Genomic DNA, 18,501 nt, shown 5'->3' with positions numbered 1-18,501 from the left:
TAAGATATTGCTAACAGCGTGGGCATACTTGGGAATTACACCCCAAAACACATTTGGCTATTCCTCCCAAGGCTTTTTCTGAGCCTAGCTGCATAGAGGGGCCCAACATTCAAGGAGCACTGTCAGGCTTTCGTGAGGGCATGAATTGCATATCTAATTTCCTGACTATCGCCGGGACAGTAGAAACGCCCACAAAATTACCACATTTTGGAGAATTAACACCCCAAGTTATTTTTAAAAGGCATGGTGTGTCTTGAAGATTTAATTTTCATTCAGAAAGCAAATATAAAAATGTAATGTTTGGTTTTTTTTTTGTTTGGTAATTTTTTTATTTAAAGTTGTGTAACAGATACAATAAAATGTTAACTTCACATAGCATACAGTCTGTATTAAGCGTTTTAAGCACAACCAATACAGATATACCACAGAAGATTAAGGTATAGACAAGTAGCAACGAAAATGACATAACAATTGTACATAAATGTAAGGAACCCTCTGGTCGGGCTGTGCTGGAATCAATCTTGCTTGAGGGGAAAAACCCTCTAACTTCTGCCGATTTAACAGAAGGAAGTCTAGTATAGTATATGGGGTATACAACTAGGGTCTGTGCACTCCAGTTTTTAGTTCAGTATAAGCGAAAGATAAGTAAAAAAAAAAAAAAAAAATAAAAAAAAGGGGGGGGGAGAATAAAACAGGGGGGGACAAAAAGGGTTTGGAGAAACTGGGTAGAGGGGGATAGGGAGGTGGTGTCGCCCCCTGGGAGCCGGAGTCACCAGTGCCAGTTAGGTAGCGGAAATCGCAGGCAATTACCTGGTCTTATGTTCCTCTGACTTGTCCCGAAGAGCAGAGATCAGATCTTTTGTTTGTTCGATATCTTTCTCTCTTGCGAGCCATTGGTCTACCGTTGGTGCAGACTTTTGCTTCCATAGGCATGGGATGCAAGCCCACGCAGTGTTTATATGTTTGAGACGAAATTTGAGATTGCTTCCTTGATAAAGGAGTAATGTTAAATGAGACTGCAGCTGGGGGATCGTGTAGGGAAATGTCCGTAAATTAATGTATGAGTTGAACTGGATGCCAAAAAGTTTGGAGCTTGGGGCATTCCCAAAATATGTAAGATGGTACCTGGATGTAGGCTACAACGCCAACAGCCATCAGTTTGAGGGCGTCGCTTCTCCAGGACTGATGGGTTTCTATAACAGCGCATAATAATTTTGTATATGGTCCCTCGATACTTGCTACAGAGAGAATTTCTGCACAAAGAAAAGTGTGCGTTCCTTTTTGGGGTTTGGTAAAAGGAACTCGTAAATCCTTCTCCTACTTTGCCAAGAAAGGAGGGTCCACAGCAGCATGGAGATCTAACAGATTTGTAAGATGTAGAGAGGGACCTCAAGATCAGGCCCTTGCCCAAAAAAGTTCCCCAAAAGAAGAGCGCAGGTTTGGGCAGCAAGACAAAGTGAAATAGCTGAATAGCCCTCCAGTTATCTAATACAAGAGGGGCTCGTCCAAAAAGCAAGGTCTCGGTGGGGATCAGCCAGAGGACATCAAAAACTGAGACTCTCAGGAGTTCCTGTGGGGCTTGCAAAAAAGTTGGATCAATGGGGCTGTGTGTGAAGCTCGAATGACCAATGAGCGGTGTCGCTGGGGAGGGAAAACTGCTCAATGAGGATAGACCAAAGAACATCTTCATTTCTGCAAGAGGGGCCAGTCAACGAGTTTGGTAGTCAAATGGGTAACATGAGTTTTCCCAGGCCCCTGTTCCAGCGCTACCCAAAGTTTCAGATTGCCATGTCGACACCAGTCTACAACCTGAGTGATGTGTAGCAGTGTAATACAGGGCAGGGTCCAGGAAACCAAAAACCGCCCCTAAGTTTTGGTCTTAACAAGGCTCTGCCAAGGCGTGGATATTTATCTCGCCAGATGAATATGATAAATTCTGAACAGAACACATTCTCCTCTGGAGTATGGGGATACCATTAGTGAGACGTTTTAAATATTAGGACTGATTATGTACCAGGGTGGATATAAATTAATAATGTAAAAAACATAAAAACTTTTTTTTTTTTTTTTTTTTTTTGATTTTTATCAAATTTATTTTAATAAAAAATGCTTTTGGAGTGAAAATCTATCGAAAGAGTTTTTTTTTTTTTTTTTTGTTTTTTTTTATTTTTTTTTTCTTCTCTATTTAAGATGCATTAATAATTTAGTTTATTCAGCATGAAATGAAGCTTAGTTATGTAGCATGAGGCTGTATATTCTGCAACATTTACATTTTTGGTAAGCTCATTCAATGAATCCAAGCCCTGCAAGCTGAGAACACGCACTGCATCGATGCATTCACACAATTTCACAGTATCCATGAGATAAAACAAAGTTCAGGAATATTCCTTTATCCTATTGTTTTGCAAATCTATGTACACTACAAACTGTGATTGAATCAGTTCTGGTATCTGTTTTACTAACCTGACAGCTTATTATTCTAAATAGGAAACCTTCCTTTTGTTTGCAAATATTAAAGATTTTAACTACCAGCAAGAAGAAGTCCTTACATTTATAGAGCACCTGTCATTTCAGATCCATCATGGCAACGCCTGTTAGTGGGCATCCACTCACCTGCTGCCGCTACATCCCTCACCTTGTTGTCACTGCCACATCACCAGCCGTCTCCGTGAGTGAGACTGTGAGTGAACAGCTGGTCAGAGGAGGAGCCACTGTGGGACAGAGATGACGGTGGCTCTTTAAAAATTATGATTTTAAATCAAGTCTTTTTACTAGTGATTTAAATTGACTTGATTTAAAGCAAATCCACCCTGTTCTGTACTACCGGACATTGTTATCTTGTCTCACAAATATCAACTAACAGTGCATCAAAAAACAGTGTGGTATGCTTGCTTCTGAATGAGTGGTCAAGGAATATAGTGTAGCATCACAGATAGCAGCCCCCATTCCTATAAGCCTAGCATGCTTCGTCTACTGATACGTGAATGCTACGTTCACTGGCCAGGAAGTACAGGAGGCTGAACAAAGGGTGAATAAATGGGTTCTTGTGCTTCCAGGAGTGCAGTTACCAAAAGGGGAAGGCTAGAACTGGTGTCCCAGTAAGTAATGTGGGATGTGCATTTGAGTCAGGTCAGGCAGAAGCGTGATCGTCAAACAGGCAAAGGATTGGCCCAGGTGGCAGGCAGAAATGTGGTCTGTAAACAGGCCAGGGTCAGTACAGAGGAAACATCGCACTGGTGTGGTGGTGATCAGAAACACTGGTGCTGGCTGCACTGTCTGACACTGTACTGATGCGGTGGCGATCAAGGACACAGTTGGCGACTGCAGTGGTCTAGTGACACTGAGTGTTGTGGCAGCGATCAGTAACTTTCTGGTTGGGTTTGCATTTTGAGTCCCTTGAGATAAGTCAGAACTCATTGCAAATGCATTGACCCAACTTCTGCTACTTTTTGCATTCCTATAGACTTGTATAAGGAGATTGGCTGCTTTGAGGGGTGCAAAAGCTTCTTGACACTGGCCCTTCCAGTTCTGCTTATTTTTTTTTTTTTTATTTCTCTCAAGTTTGCATTTAAAGGGCGTGTCCCTTGTGTGCTGGTGTTGGCTGTCCTAGTTGAATCCCCCCACGCTTGCCCACAGTGGTAAGTTTCTGGTGCTGCAAGGGGTTAAATGAAAAGTGCTTTGTAAATGGAGCACAGGGCCTTTCATTCATCTGCTTGTCCACCGTTCAGAGTGCCTTTCATTTGATAGAAGATCTTATGTGGTTTCTAATAGAGGAACGGGTCAGGCAGGCAAAGTTTTTACCTACAAGGTCCCAATAGAATTCTCTTTATCTTTTGGTTTAAGCAATAGTCAGCACTCTTGATAAGTGCCTATGACCTACGTTCCTTTTTACAGTCTGTCATCAAGCTGTTCATATTTGGTCAGCACAGTACTCGCCCTGCTGCTCCAAATCAAAGAACTTTGTAGTATTTTGGACATTTTTGAGAAACTTTTAATTATTTTTCAAAGGGACATGGCCAAAACAAAATACCGTATTTATCGGCGTATAACACGCACAGGCGTATAACACGCACATTCATTTTAAGAGGGAAGTTTCAGGAAAAAAACTTAAATTTTAAATAAGGAACTTTGAAGCAAAATAAGGGTCAGTACCCATCTGCAGCCTCACCATTGCCATCAATGCCTATCTCTATCTGCAGCCTCACAAGTGCCATCAATGCAGCCTCACCATTGCCTTCAGTGCAGCCTGATCGATGCCCATCTGCAGCCTAAAGGGGACAGGGAGGGGGGCGGGACAAGTGCCGACACATTACATACAGTGAGAATCTCCTATGATAGCCAGAACAGTGGTCCAATGGCGGCCCAGGAGATGGGACTTCCTATTACAGAGGCCGCCAACTAAACAGATTCTCACTGTATGTAATCTGATGGGGCTCGCCCTGCCCCCCTTGCTGTCCCCTCCCAGGCAGCCAAATTAAAGTATTGGCGTATAACACGCACACGCTATTTGCACCGGATTTCCGTGGTGAAAAAGTGAGTGTTATACACCAATAAATACAGTATTTTACAAGGTACTATAGTGTTCAGTACGAGAACAGCAGCATGGCACCAAGTCTAAGCAAATTTTTGTGCTAAACTGATTTGTAAAATGGCATCCAACAGTATTCATCTGGCCAGGAGAGGGAAATGAGACTGTCGCCATTACTGCAGTTCTCGAATTCAGAATTCCTTGAAGTAGTGTCCTTCCGTGTTTATCTTTCTGGGCAGTGTGTGTCAGTTTCTGGATCTAATTGTCGTGCTCCTAAGTCGCACTGGAAATCCATGTGATTTTGGAGACACGCTAATGTGAAAGGAGCCTGATTTTAAAATGGGGAAAATACTCTTGACAGAGTATGGAAGGGATGGCTATATATGGATACAGGAGCTCTGGAGTTTGACATTTTTGTAATTCGGCCACAAGTAATGAATACTTTTGCACATGCTTTAATGGTAACAATTGATCTGCAGCGTGTAACCACAAAAATGGTTACAAATGGCTGCATAATTTTTAGATGAGTACAGATTTTTTCATATTAAAAACTTTCATTAGATGTTTATGTACAGGTGAGGGACCCATACAGTTTGGAAAACTGGGAGATGAAAAGCAAATTACTGCAGCTATTCAGTAATGAAGCACTGCTAAATGTTTAAATAAGCATGGTAAGGATAGATACCAGAGCTGGGTTTTTGTCCTAATGTGTGCGTGTTCTATATCATATCTGTACCCTTCACAATTCAGCTGCTGCTATGGTACTTCTTAAACTGCAGTGGATAATGCAACTTTAGAAATAGAGCAATTTTGTCAGTTTTATTTCTATTCTAAAATTTAAGAATAGGATGAACATTTTTTTTTCCTTGTGCTGTATTAGCCTACAATAGTTTGTCTTTTGTCCCTTGATTGATTAGCGCCTCAGTGACCGGGTCTAAGTTAGTTTTGTTCTAGAGTTCTCTGAATTTTAGGGGGGCTCAGAGTTCAGTAAATAGCAGGAATACTAAAAAAACTAGAAACAAGGGTACGCATGCCCACTCACCAATGGCCAATAAGAGAGAGAAAATGAACCTTTTGATTATGAAATATTTCATGAAAAAGAAAAAGCAAGTGAGTGTACGTGTATACACTAATGGAAAGCATATTCTGTAGGGGAGAGCAAAAGGTTGTAAGGATACGCCAATAGTACTAATCTTTAGCCGTTCCCTATAATATAGGATTATCAGATGGTCATTATGTACATGGAGACCTCCCTCTCGCAAACAATGGACCTTATATGTATATATTTGTCTTATTTTGATTTGGTGCACTATTTGGTACTCCTGACAAAGCTCATTTAGTGAAACATTTAGAGTTAAGTTGGTGTTTTTTTTTTTTTTTTTTTTTTTTGTTTTTTTTTTACAAATTTTTTATTTAGTCAGTCAAGGGCAAGGTGCAAGGACATACAGCGAAAAGCTGAACATTCTTGGTGCGCCATACAACATTACAGGCATACATTACAGATGAGGTTTCGCAAATCCAAGTCGGCAACATGTACATTGGCTATCTGAGGAATCGCATCTACATTAGATTATACATGCAAGTCATCAAGGCACCGAAGTACTTAAAAGAGCTATTGTCCAGGTACCATGGGTTTAGTCTGTAGGCTAGTTATGTTATTTTTGCACCTATTTTTTCACTTTTACCTTGGGGTGTAACATGACACCATACCACAGTAATTGGCCAGTGAAATAGTTTGAGAGGGGGAGGTCTCCTTGTAGATAGTGACTATCTGATACTCCTGTATTATAGGGATAGGCTAAAAAAGATTAGCAGATTAGTACAATTGGCGTATCCTTCCACCTTTTGCTCTCCTACAGAATCAACATACTTTCCACCCTATAAGTGTGTGTATACACGTACACTCAAAGGTTGATGTAACGAAACGTCCCACACTCTGAGTGCTTTTGTAATATACCGCTTCCTCCCAGTCTGAATATAGATATCAAATATTCCAACCGAACAACCACAATCAAGACAATACTCGTTTGGTTTCTGAACATGGACTGTTTATTGAAAACGCAGGTAATACTCTGGACGATCCCCCCACCTTTGCATTCCGGGCAGGGTAGACTGTCCAATCAGGAGTGAGAGCTGTTGGAGGAATTCGCCCCCACCAAATGGCAGGGCCCATAGTCGGTAGGCAATAGGCTAGCATTCAGTCCCCTCCAAAAGCCTCTGTCCCAGGTGTGTCACATTTTTTTTTTTTCCCCCCCCATCAAAAGTCTAATAATAAGATCCCAGACCTCCACCTGGTCTGGACATGCGTTAGTCAGGCAGAGTGAACTCACATGGTCTGTCCGCATGATCTCCGTTCTTGGCTGCAAGGAATAGTTGACCTCAGTAGGTGTGGGGCAGAGGTCATTGACTCTGTCCGGCTGCCAGCACTTCAGCTGGGTGGTTTTTACCATCCGGGGCTCGGTCTGCTGTTGGGAAGAAGGGACGATCGCCCCAGCTTCCAGAAGCGGTAGAGACACTGTAGGTGCTAGGCAGAGGCCAGCGGCGCTCTGCCCTATTGCCAGCACTTCTGCTGGGGACTCCACATCATCCGCTTCGGCTAACCGTTGGGGTAGGAGGCAGGATTCCTCCACTCCCAAACTGTGTAGTTGCCATTGGGGAGGTGAGCCGGCTGCTTCCTCTTCCGTTACCTCATCTGATCATCCCATGCAGAAATGGATCATCAAGGTCAAGTCAGCACTTGTTGCATCCGCCATAAGACCTCCACGTCCATAGCTGCGGGGGCAGGTTGGCAAAGCACACTGTTACTCTGCCACATTGCCGACTCTTCAGCCAGGATTTCAGTTGTCAGCTGGTATTTCCTGATAGTCCCAGGCAAAGGGAGCCCAGACCTGCTGCTGCGCAGAATCTACCTGCTGTCTGTAGGCAATCATCTCCAGCTCCCATTCCTGATTGGCTAGAAACTCTAAATTTTCCAGTGCCCAGGGAACTTCTCAGACATTCAGCAGCCGTTCTCTGTATTCAGAGATTTCTTCCAAACGCCACTCCAAATCACTCCCGAAGTCAGGGTTCCGTGACAGCCTCTCTAATAGCCGTAGCCGAAGCCTTCTGTTGGTGTGTCGTCCGCTGTCCATGGGCATACTTGGGCTACATACCAGCGGAGGGCTCTGTAGCTCTCGTCCAACCACATCTCCACCTGGACCAGCCTGGTTAACTCTGCTTCCTATTCCTTATGCGGTTGTTCCCCCAAAAACACCATTCGCACTTCGTACTGCGACCAGTACCTTTCCTGGAAGGAGAGAATTTTTCCCTGGTGTTGCTGCTCATGGGCTAGCGCTTCCTTCCAGAGTTCCCAGCAGATAGAATCATACCATCCCAGCAGGACCTGCTCTGATACTGGTCCTCTATGCTGTATCTGCATCTCTCGCAACCTCCTTCTGAATCTTTTCCATGGCGGCTGGTATCTGTACCTTTCCTCCTCTCCTGCTATCTAGCCGGACCTTGGATCCAGGTGGAGGTTTAGATGTCCCAGACTGCAGGAAGCTCCCACTGCTTGCCACCAATATAACCAAATGTCCCACACTCCGCTTGAGTGCTTTTGTCATATACCGCTTCCTTCCAGTCTGAATATAGATATCAGATATTCCAACCACAATCAAGACAATACTCATTTGGTTGCTGAACATGGACTGTATATTAAAAACACAGGTAATGCTGTGGACAATCCCCCTACCTTTGCATTCCGGGCGGGGTAGACTGTCCAATCAGCTGTGAGAGCTGAGAGGAATTCGCCCCCACCAATCTCACAGCTAATCTACATACACGTACCATAATATCCAAGGCAGACAGACACAATAGAACTTTGGAATACAGCCTCACCCCAAACGGCAGAGACCATCATGGCCTTTTTAATAATGTCCTTTATCTTTACATAACAGAATATCTTCCTAAATGCTTGTAGCTCCCTCAAATGCCAGGGCCCATAGTCTGTAGGCAAGAGGCGAGCATTCAGTCCCCTCCAAAGGCCTCTGTCCTGGGTGAGTCTGTCAGTTTGTTTGTTTTTTTTCTCTTATTGGCCATTGGTGCGAGGGCATGCACACCCCCATTTTTTTTTTTTTTTTCAAGTTTTTTTTTTTTCAGTGCAATTACTTTCCAGTTTAAAAGTTTGTACATTAGAGTAGGCAATTTGTTTAGTAGTAAATAGCGGGAATACCAGCTGAGAACCTGTTACTGTAGGGCTAAGCATGCAGGATTGGTGGAACCATAGGTAAACCTGTATTGGAATCGTTCTATGAAGACTAGTTATGCTCAGTTCAGTGAAATTTGCTGAACCTAGGCGTGAATGTGACTTGGATATTTGTTTGACAAACGATTTGAGTACTGCCTGATACTTTATTTGCACTAACATATACAATGTTTCGGGACAAGCTTTCGGGGTATTTCCTCTTCTTAAGGCTGAGTTCACACTTATGTGAATTGGATGTGGATTTCGCCACATCCAATTCACATTACAGGAGACTGACCGGCTCTCAATGGAGCCGATTCACACACCTCTGGGGTGGCTGCGGTGTGCACTGGAAAAGGGTCCTGTGTGTCTTTGGCTATGTTTTTAGGTCCAAATTCAGGCAAAAATTTGGACCTTATTCGTACCTGAAACTGAGTACAGGGAAGCATCGGACCCCCTGCTGCGAGCCGCAGCTAGTGTGAACCTAGCCTAAAGGTCCCAGAAGTACTAAATACGGCTACAATCACCTCATTCATACTAGTTTATAAAACCCTTCCAGACTTGGGTTATTGGTCACTTTTAAAAAGTAAAGGTTAACTTCCTAACGAAGGGCATTAAGGAACTTCACAATAGCAGTAACATGTTCATCATCTTTATTGTAAACTTCTGCACCATATAGCATGCATTGTTAGAGCAATGTGACCAGAAATGCATTCAAAGATGTCATGGTTTAGGTTAAGTGTGACCCTTTCTCCAGCCACAATTTCAATCTGCTTCAGAAGGATCACTCTTTACATGAAATATTGCACATCATATTGTGCTTTCTGTCAAATTCCTTTTTTTAGGATGCAAGCTACATTGTGCTGAAGATTACAAGAAAGAAGAAATAGTTTAAAGCACCTGCTGCTGTCTTTGATGCTCAGTATTGTACGCTTTCTATTGTATTGGTGTGTATTGGAGTGGCTTGTTGCATAGGTCTGAGGTGTGCAGACATTTTAATTTTAATATTTATTTATTTTTATTTTTGTATTTTTGTATTTTTTTTTTTTTTTTTTTTTTTTTGTAACTCGCATTCCTTTTCAAGTGGGAATTAAGAGGGCCAGTTGTATTCCTGTGAGCAACAAATAAGTGTTGTTGGGTATCTGCCTTGCTTTCCGGGCAGCAATCAGCTCTTTTTATACATCTGTAATTAAATATGTGACAGAAACATTGGGTTATTTTTATTTTTTCACACAGGGATTGATTTTACTAAAACTGGAATGTGCAAAATCTGGTGCAGCTGTGCATAGAAACCAATCGGCTTCCGTTTTTTTCATTTTTTTTTTTTTTTTTTCTGTCTAAGCTTAAATGACAAGCTGAAGTTAAAAGCCGATTGGTTACCAAGCACAGCTGCACCAGATTTTGCACACTCCAGATTTAGAAAATCGGCCCTGTGTGTGTGTATATATATTTTTTTTTTTTTTTTGTAGTTGCTTTTTATGTTTACGGTTTTATATATGTTCGGCAATAAATTTTAGTTTCTGTTGAGCATTATTTTTTTCCTTAACTTGTAAATTATGCATTGAAGCAGAGGTCCCAAAATTTTTGGCTTGTGAGTCACATTCAAATTTAAAGATGACAAGCCATTCTTTAATACTAGAAAAACAGTCAAATTTTAATGTTAAAAAAATATAGAATACATATTGGATTGTTGTGTACCTTCTTCATAGAAGGTACTGTGACTCCCATAAGAAGCAACTGATGTATGTCGCTGATGAGCCACAGGTTGGGGACCTTTGCATTTATTAAATAATGCTGCTTGTTAAAGAGAAATGCTGAGTTTCTTGCTTTTTTGGTTTTTTTTGTTTGTTTTGTTTTTTTATTTTTATTTTTTCCTTAACAGAAAAAAAGAGTTGATTCCATTGCCAGTAAAAGCCAGTTTGCACTTGAGGAATATATCAAATACCATCTTTAAGTGAAAACATCAATGGTCTATTTTAGGAGGACCAGTATATGACTGGAAACAGGAATAAGAATTGTTAGAGAACTCCCTGCAGACAATTCTCTTCAACATTAAAAATTAAAACCGCTCTTGAAAATGTTATTGTTACACATGAATTTGGGTGGTCAGAGGATTATGTCTTGCTATCTGAATAATTTCCATAACCGCTTCAATTGGAGCAACAATTAGCAATATTTGAAGAATAACCTTTTTACCTGAATGTCCACCTACCTCGCTAGATTTGCAGTCTACAGTTTTGGAAGAAAACAATGGTTTTATCTTCTACTATTGGCATTTTATTCAGTCTTGCCTTACGTATTTGATATGCAACCATGAAGAAGAAAACACTAAACACATTTTCCTTTCCATTATCCCTTTCACCTAGCCATTATTTTTGACATAGTATGAACTGTGAATACCTCTGTGACACAACAGGAATGGTTAAATGATTCAAAATCTATAAGTTTAACAAACATGTAGTGTATATTGAGGTTGATAAAAAAAGAAAACATTTTGGAGTATACCGTAGTTGGGTTGCTATACAAAGCCTCATGACAGGAGGTAGTATTTTTAAACTTTATTTTTCTATATCTGCAGTTTAAAATAAATAAAAGCTACAATTCAAGTTTTTCGTGCGTGTGGGTGCATGGGGAAAAATAGGACAAATAACAAGCCTGTTCATTTATAGAATAGATTTTTATGAAAGAATTCTCGCCCTTCAATGCCTTTTTTCTTCTTCCCTTTTTCCTTATTTCTTAGCCTTTTAAACTTTATTTCCTCAAAGAAAAATATTTTATTACTGCCTGTACTCAAACTTGAATGTTAAATGTCTTTTCTGTTTTAAAGAGTGGCATTTACCTTTTTTCTGCCTTTTTACGTAAATTTATCTGCTTCTACCTGTTTATAGCAAAGATTTCGAATGTTTAAAATGACATATTGCCTGTTACTAAGAGAAGTGTCTGTTTTAGCACTGGAATCCTAAAGTGAAAAATATGCCATTACATACCCAATGTATCCTTCTGCAAGAGAAAAGCATCCGTGTTTGCTTTGTTTTATATATATATTCTTTTTACCTCATCTGGTGTTTTTAGTTGAAATCATTTGGGGTTGAGGTTAATGTCAGAAAAAAGCTACTCTAATATACTTGTAGTCAAAGTGCAGGTTCTTCAAACTTGAATGTTAAATGTCTCTTCTGTTTAAGGGCCCATTCCCTTAGCCCCTTAGGGCCCATTCACACCTGAGCGTTTTGTAGCTTGAAGCCTCAAGCTACAAAACACTGGAGGGGAAAAAAATCAATTATTCTTTATGGAGATGGTTCACATCTCCACTCAAACGCCTGAAGCCCTACGCCTGAAGCTCAAACAAGTTCTGGACCCTCTTTTGTTGCGCAAATCGGGCAGATTTGGGCGTTTTTCTGCTTTTTACATTGGTGACCTTTTGCCCTGCACAAGATCGTGGTAAAAACCGCCATAAAATTGCACGATTTTCTGCCTGGAAAACGCCAAGCTCAGGTGTGAATGGGCCCTTAAAGTGAAAAATATGCCATTACACAGCCAATGAATGCATCCTTCTGCGAGAGAATAGCATCCGTGTTTGCTTTTTTTTTTTTTTTTTGTTTTTTTTTTGTTTTTTTTTTTTTTTTGTTTTTTTTTTTAATATAAAGAAACGTGTTCTTTTTCCCTCATCTGATGGTGTTGGAACACATCTTTTTAGATGAAAAAGCTACTCTCAAATACTTGCAGTCAAAATGCAGGTTCTTCAATTTAGACTGGCCAGTTGAACTAGGGAGGGAGGGGGGACGTCACTGGCTCTGCTTACTGAAGACTGAGAACCGAGCAATCAGTTGTTTTTGGCCACTCAGTTCTTTGTCCTAGAGCCAGTGTGGAACAGATGCAGCACCAAGGTCAGTATGAATTTTTTAAAGTCTTCTTCTGTTGGCCAGCATATGTATATACACTGAATATTTGTAACTGTGTGTGTATATACTTTAAATGTCTCATCTTTAGTAGAAGTTATTTTCACATATGGACCATTGGATATAAGCTTCTTTTTAGTTACACAACTTACCAGTTACAACCCCCAATTCCAAAAAAGTTGGGACGCTGTGTAAAATCCACATAAAAACAGAATGCAATGATTTGCAAATATCATAAACCCATATTTTATTTATAATAGAAAGCATATCTGAGAAAATGTACAATAAAAAAAAATGTTGATTTTGAAATTGATGACAGCAACACGTCTCAAAAAAAAAATCAATAGAACTTTTGGTTTAAAGCTGTGTGTATGTGATATATATCTCTAACACTATATTACCAAAAGTATTGGGACACCAGCCTTTCTCAGTCCACAAGCCCATACTTTTCATTTTAATGTGCAAACCCAGCTTCAGTGCAATATGACCTAATGGTTTAGAGTGAAATTCTATAAAATCATGTGCAAACAAATAACATGCATTAACATGTATCAAAAATCATTCAAACTAAAATTACCAAAATGTAAAGTGCTTTATATAAATGTGAATAAAATAGAATATGTACAAACGTCCAATCCACAGTTCAGTTGATATACTCCAAAGGTACTTGGTGTCTAAAAACAATTTTCAATGATTCATTATTGTGTACACCCAGTGTAATCAACCACCTATTATACTAGCTGCTCACCTTGATCATGTATATAAAGGCGCCTTGCCCTTTAACTGGGCTGCAATAGCTTTCTATTCCTCCCCAGATGTGCTCAGGGAACTCCACACTCTCCTGAAAGCAGTTAACAGTACCTCCAGTAAAATTGTGTTCTAAAAGAATTAGTGGTTGTAACCATAAAAAAAAAAAAAAAAAAGCCCCTGTCCCTTTTAACCACTTAAGGACCAGCCTTGTTTTGGATTTTAGGTGTTTACATGTTTAAAACAGTTTTTTTTTGCTAGAAAATTACTTAGAACCCCCAAACATTATATATTGTTTTTTTTCTAACACCCTAGAGAATAAAATGGCGGTCATTGCAATACTTTTTTTTTGCACCGTATTTGCGCAGCGGTCTTATAAGCGCACTTTTTTTGGAAAAAATTCACTTTTTTGAATAAAATAAGACAACAATAAAGTTAGCCCAATTTTTTTTTATATTGTGAAATATAATGTTACGCCAAGTAAATTGATATAGGTTGCATGTTTTGCGTTACAGAGGAGGTCTAGGGCTAGAATTATTGCTCTCGCTCCGGTCGTGACAATACCTCACATGTGTGGTTTGACCACCGTTTTCATATGCGGGCGCTACTCACGTATACGTTCGCTTCTGCGCGCGAGCTCGTCGGGACAGGGCGCTTTAAAAAAATTTTTTTATTATTATTTATTTTACTTTATTTTATTTATTTTTTCACTGTTTAAAAAAAAAAAAAAAAAAGGAGTGTAAACATCCCTTGTAATAGAAAAAAGCATGGCAGGTCCTCTTAAATATGAGATCTGGGGTCAAAAAGTCCTCAGATCTCATATTTACACTAAAATGCAAAAAAAAAAACACAAAAAAATTGTGCCTTTAAGAGAAGTGGGCGGAGCCAACGTAATGACGTCGCTCCGGCCGTCCTATGGTATAGAGACGGGTGGGCGCCATCTTGGCCTCACTCGTCTCTACCCAGGCACAGAAAGGACCCGATCGCCTCCGCCGCTACCGCCGGCTCCGGTAAGCGGCGGAGGGCGCGGGAGAGCGGCAGGAGGGGGGGTGGCACCTCTCCCGCCGCCGATAACGGTGATCTCGTGGCGAACCCGCCGCAGAGACCACCATTATCGTGTACAGAAACGCCGGCCACAAAGATGGATACCTCAGTTGTGGCAGCAGCTGCTGCCATTACCGAGATATCCATCTTTAAAGTGATGACGTATATATACAGTGGCCGGTCGTTAAGTGGTTAAGGTACAAGATATAGTACAGTGCTTTTGCCATGTCAATTGTCCCTTTCTATGTTCTACAATGCCTGGCTTGATCCTGCCTCTTCCTGTCTTCCCCTCTATAAACTGACAACATTTTATCATGGCTGCTGATCTGTTAGCATGGTCAGTTTACATGCCTCCATCATCCAGCTATCTCAGCGTGTCTGCATCTCCCCCTCCCTGTCAGTTCTGTAGTCTATGTGAGAGCCGATCTCCTCCCTTACCCTCCCCTCTCCTCTTACCTGTGTAAACTTATTCCCTGCAGTTGCTCCAGTGCTTGTAAAGAAAAACATGTATTATTTGATTCTCTGTTTTGGGTCCCTGTTCAGGAGTGTTTTCTTAAAATTATAATGCTAAATACCTTCTTTGCAAATCCCCGCTGTGCATAAACGTGGCTAGCTTGCATTACTCAGAGGGAAATTGCAGTGCCTCCCCGCTATACTCACTTATAAAGGGAAGCAGAGGATGGTGCCATGACGGGACAACAGGGCTCTGAAAAGAAGGTATTTAGCATTATCATTTAAAAAAACACACATGCTGTACTGAACAGGAATTTAAAACATAGAGAATCAAAGTATGTAATACATGGGACTTTACAATCACTTTAGGAATCCTCATTGCACAGTATTTAAAACACCATACATTTTATTGAAACATTTAAAAATCCAAAGGAAGTATACTTTTGTCTTCCTGTGCACTAGAACAATTGCCTCTTAAGCGTTGCCCCTTAAGGAACAATGCCAGCATGGATTTCACATACAATTGTGCTTCATGCTGCTGCTCCTTTTGATGTTCAATCCCAGGCTGACCACGCTTTATTGCTTAAAGCCAAACTTCAGCTTTAGCAACATGCCAGACAAAAAAGACCAACAGGTTCCCTCATCCACATAAGTGAGGTGGATGAAGGAATCCTCCCTGCTGTGCCATTGTATTCTAACAGTAAGAATGAATGAATGAGTACATTGATCAGCGCTGCATGTGCTGATCGAATGAAAATTTTCCAACAGACCCCCAGTTTGCCATCTACCAATATTGCTGGTATTATTGTATACTTCACCACTGCATATAAAGATCTGTAATTACGAGGGGGATTCCCACTGCCCCAACCTTGTTTTGTTTTCAAGACTTGAGCCAGTGGCTATATTCTTTTTTTCTTTCAGCCTTCTATTAATTTTTCTCTGCTTAGCTGAATTATATTTTTGTATGTTTTAACTACCCAAACTTTTGACCACTGTGCTTATATCTCAAGCATTGTAATATGTTTCCAACTAACGAAATATGTTGAATGAGAAAATTTTCCAACAGTCCCATTCGAGAGAAGCTGATCATTAGATTGACTTCTCTCAAGCTGGAACTGTCATAGATGGATCACTCTCAGCCCTTGCTGAACCAACTGATATTTGATCCATCTATGACCAGCTTGAAGTGGTGGTAAACCCATACATATACCTAGTGAAGTGACTAGCCTCAGGTGAACCAGAGATTAAACAAATCCTCCTACATAGGTCTATAAAAATTACAACATTTATACAGCTTGTCTGAACTTCTAAAAGATGGGAAACTGAATTTACACTCTGCAGAGCACAGTAAGGAGAGCTGATTGGATGGAAGGGATACACCCCCTTTACAAAATACACAGGAACAGAGCTAAGACTGTCAATCGCAGGCTCTGTGCTGGAGCTCCCTCACTTTTTTTTCCTCTTGGTGTCAGGAAAACTTTTTAGAAGTGACTCATGCAGATGGCAGAGAAATTGGACATTAGAAAGAAATGAGTTGGTGCTCTGGACTGAGACCAATTACGCACTTTAGAAGGATATTCTTGTTTCATATTTCAGGTCAGAGGTTTACAGACATTTTAATGTCCAAGTCAAAACCTAACTAGGCTTACATCTACACTCTCCTTCAAACTAAGTACAATCTTTTAGATTCCTCCAGAAACACATCACAGAACTCCTACGCATCACTGAGACGCCTTAATGGAAATCTTCATGCTTTCCACTTGGTGGATGTGTGGAGAGTCCTCCACCCGAACCAAAAGGACTATACGTTTTTTTCACGCCCCCATAATTCATACACCAGAATTGACACGTTGATGGTGCCACAGTCGCTCTTATCTAGGGTTGCCTCTGCCTTGATCGTTTCTATTACGTTTTCAGACCTTGCATCGGTCTTTGTGGATGTAGACCTGCTACGGTCCACCAGGAAGCAATGGACATGGAGACTTAACGACTCCTTGACACAATCTCCAGAGATAGTGGGAGAATTAAGACACTACTTTTCCACTAATGTGACTCCAGAGGTACACTCAACAATAGTTTGGGAAGCACACAAAAGCTACATTAGAAGCATCATTGTAAAAATAGGATCGCGTATAAAGAAAGAAAGAGAGCCAAACAAACTGTAGATCTTATAGCGAAAATTAGGGAAATCGAGACTATTCATAAAAAATCTCTGGCATCCCAGGCCCTGTCAGAACTAACCGCCTTGTGAAACCAGCTCCGTTCCTTGGCACTGTTCAAGGCCAAGGAGATAATCTCTAAATGCCATCGTACCTTCTACGAACATAGCAATAAATGCGGCAAAATGCTGGCATGAGCATTGAGATCCCGCACATACATTCCAGAAATGCTAAACGAGACACACAAAATTCACTACGGAGGGGATTTCTGCTCTCTTCCGAGACTATTACACGGCTTTGTACAACCTCCCATCCCCGCAGACGGAAAGAGATAGATCCGCGGAACTAAAGACCATTCAAGAATATCTAAGAAAATTGGGCCTCCCGCAGATTCCAGAAGAAGAGCTGAGCGAACTTGGCAAACCTATCTCAGCAGACGAGGTGACATTGGCAATGACACAAAGGCAGCTAGGCAAGGCCCCGGGCCTGGACGGCTACTCCCCCTTATACTACAAAACTTTTGGAGAAGTGCTGATTCCGCATTTCCTATCTGCATATAATGCTGCAGGAGAGGGGACGACCCTTCCCAGAGACACACTGAGAGCCCACATTACGGTTTTACCCAAAGAAGGGGAAGATCCATTACTCTGTCAAAATTATAGACCGATTTCCCTGTTTAAATGTTGACTTAAAAATTTTCACGAAAATCCTTTCTATGCAACTGATAAATTCGATCCCATTACTGATTCATTCCGACCAAGTAGGTTTTGTTCCAACGAGAGAGGCGCGGGACAACACAACGAAGGCAATCAATCTGATTCAGACGGCAAAAACACGGAAGATCCCTCTGCTGCTCCTCTCGACGGACGCCGAAAAGGCGTTCGATAGGGTGAGCTGGCCTTTCCCATTTGAAACCCTAAGATGCATAGGATTGAAAGAACGCATGATGAGCTGGATATATGCCATATATTCATGCCCTTCAGCTCAGGTCAAGGTCAATGGCTATCTTTCGTCAACATTTAATATAATGAGTGGAACGAGACAGGGGTGCCCTGTCACAATTAATTTTTATTTTCACCCTCGAACCTTTTTTGAGGACTATAAGAAACAACCCAGACATCGAAGGCCTTGATGCCAACCTATCCCCGAAAGTCGCTGCTTTTGCGGATGATCTCCTCTTCTTCCTGACAAAACCCCTAGTGTCCATCCTGAATTTGCTTAAGGAACTAAAGACATACGAGGGACTATCTCAATACCATATCAACTACCAGAAATCGGAAGCTCTCTATGTTAATTTGCCATCCCCCTTAAACACACTACTCCGATTGGACTTGCCTTTTAAGTGGGCCACTTCACATATCAAATATTTGAGTATCGGGTTACTTGGCAAGACAGGATATTTTTCCTCTCAACTTCCCCCCTCTCCTGACAGCGATAAAAAAAAGATATGAA

The 18,501-nt window shown here is 41.1% G+C and overlaps 1 protein-coding gene across 2 annotated transcripts in view; it reads left to right on the top strand.

The window, feature by feature from the left end:
* Positions 1 to 18,501, top strand: part of BRD1 (bromodomain containing 1) — a 106,161-nt gene that overhangs the window by 53,040 nt on the left and 34,620 nt on the right. The window lies entirely within an intron of this gene.

The sequence above is a fragment of the Aquarana catesbeiana genome, linkage group LG03 (assembly GCF_042186555.1).
Source record: "Aquarana catesbeiana isolate 2022-GZ linkage group LG03, ASM4218655v1, whole genome shotgun sequence".
Lineage (NCBI taxonomy): Eukaryota > Metazoa > Chordata > Amphibia > Anura > Ranidae > Aquarana > Aquarana catesbeiana.
The sequence above is the reverse complement of the archived record's forward strand: the minus strand, read 5'-3'. Positions and strand labels throughout refer to the sequence as shown.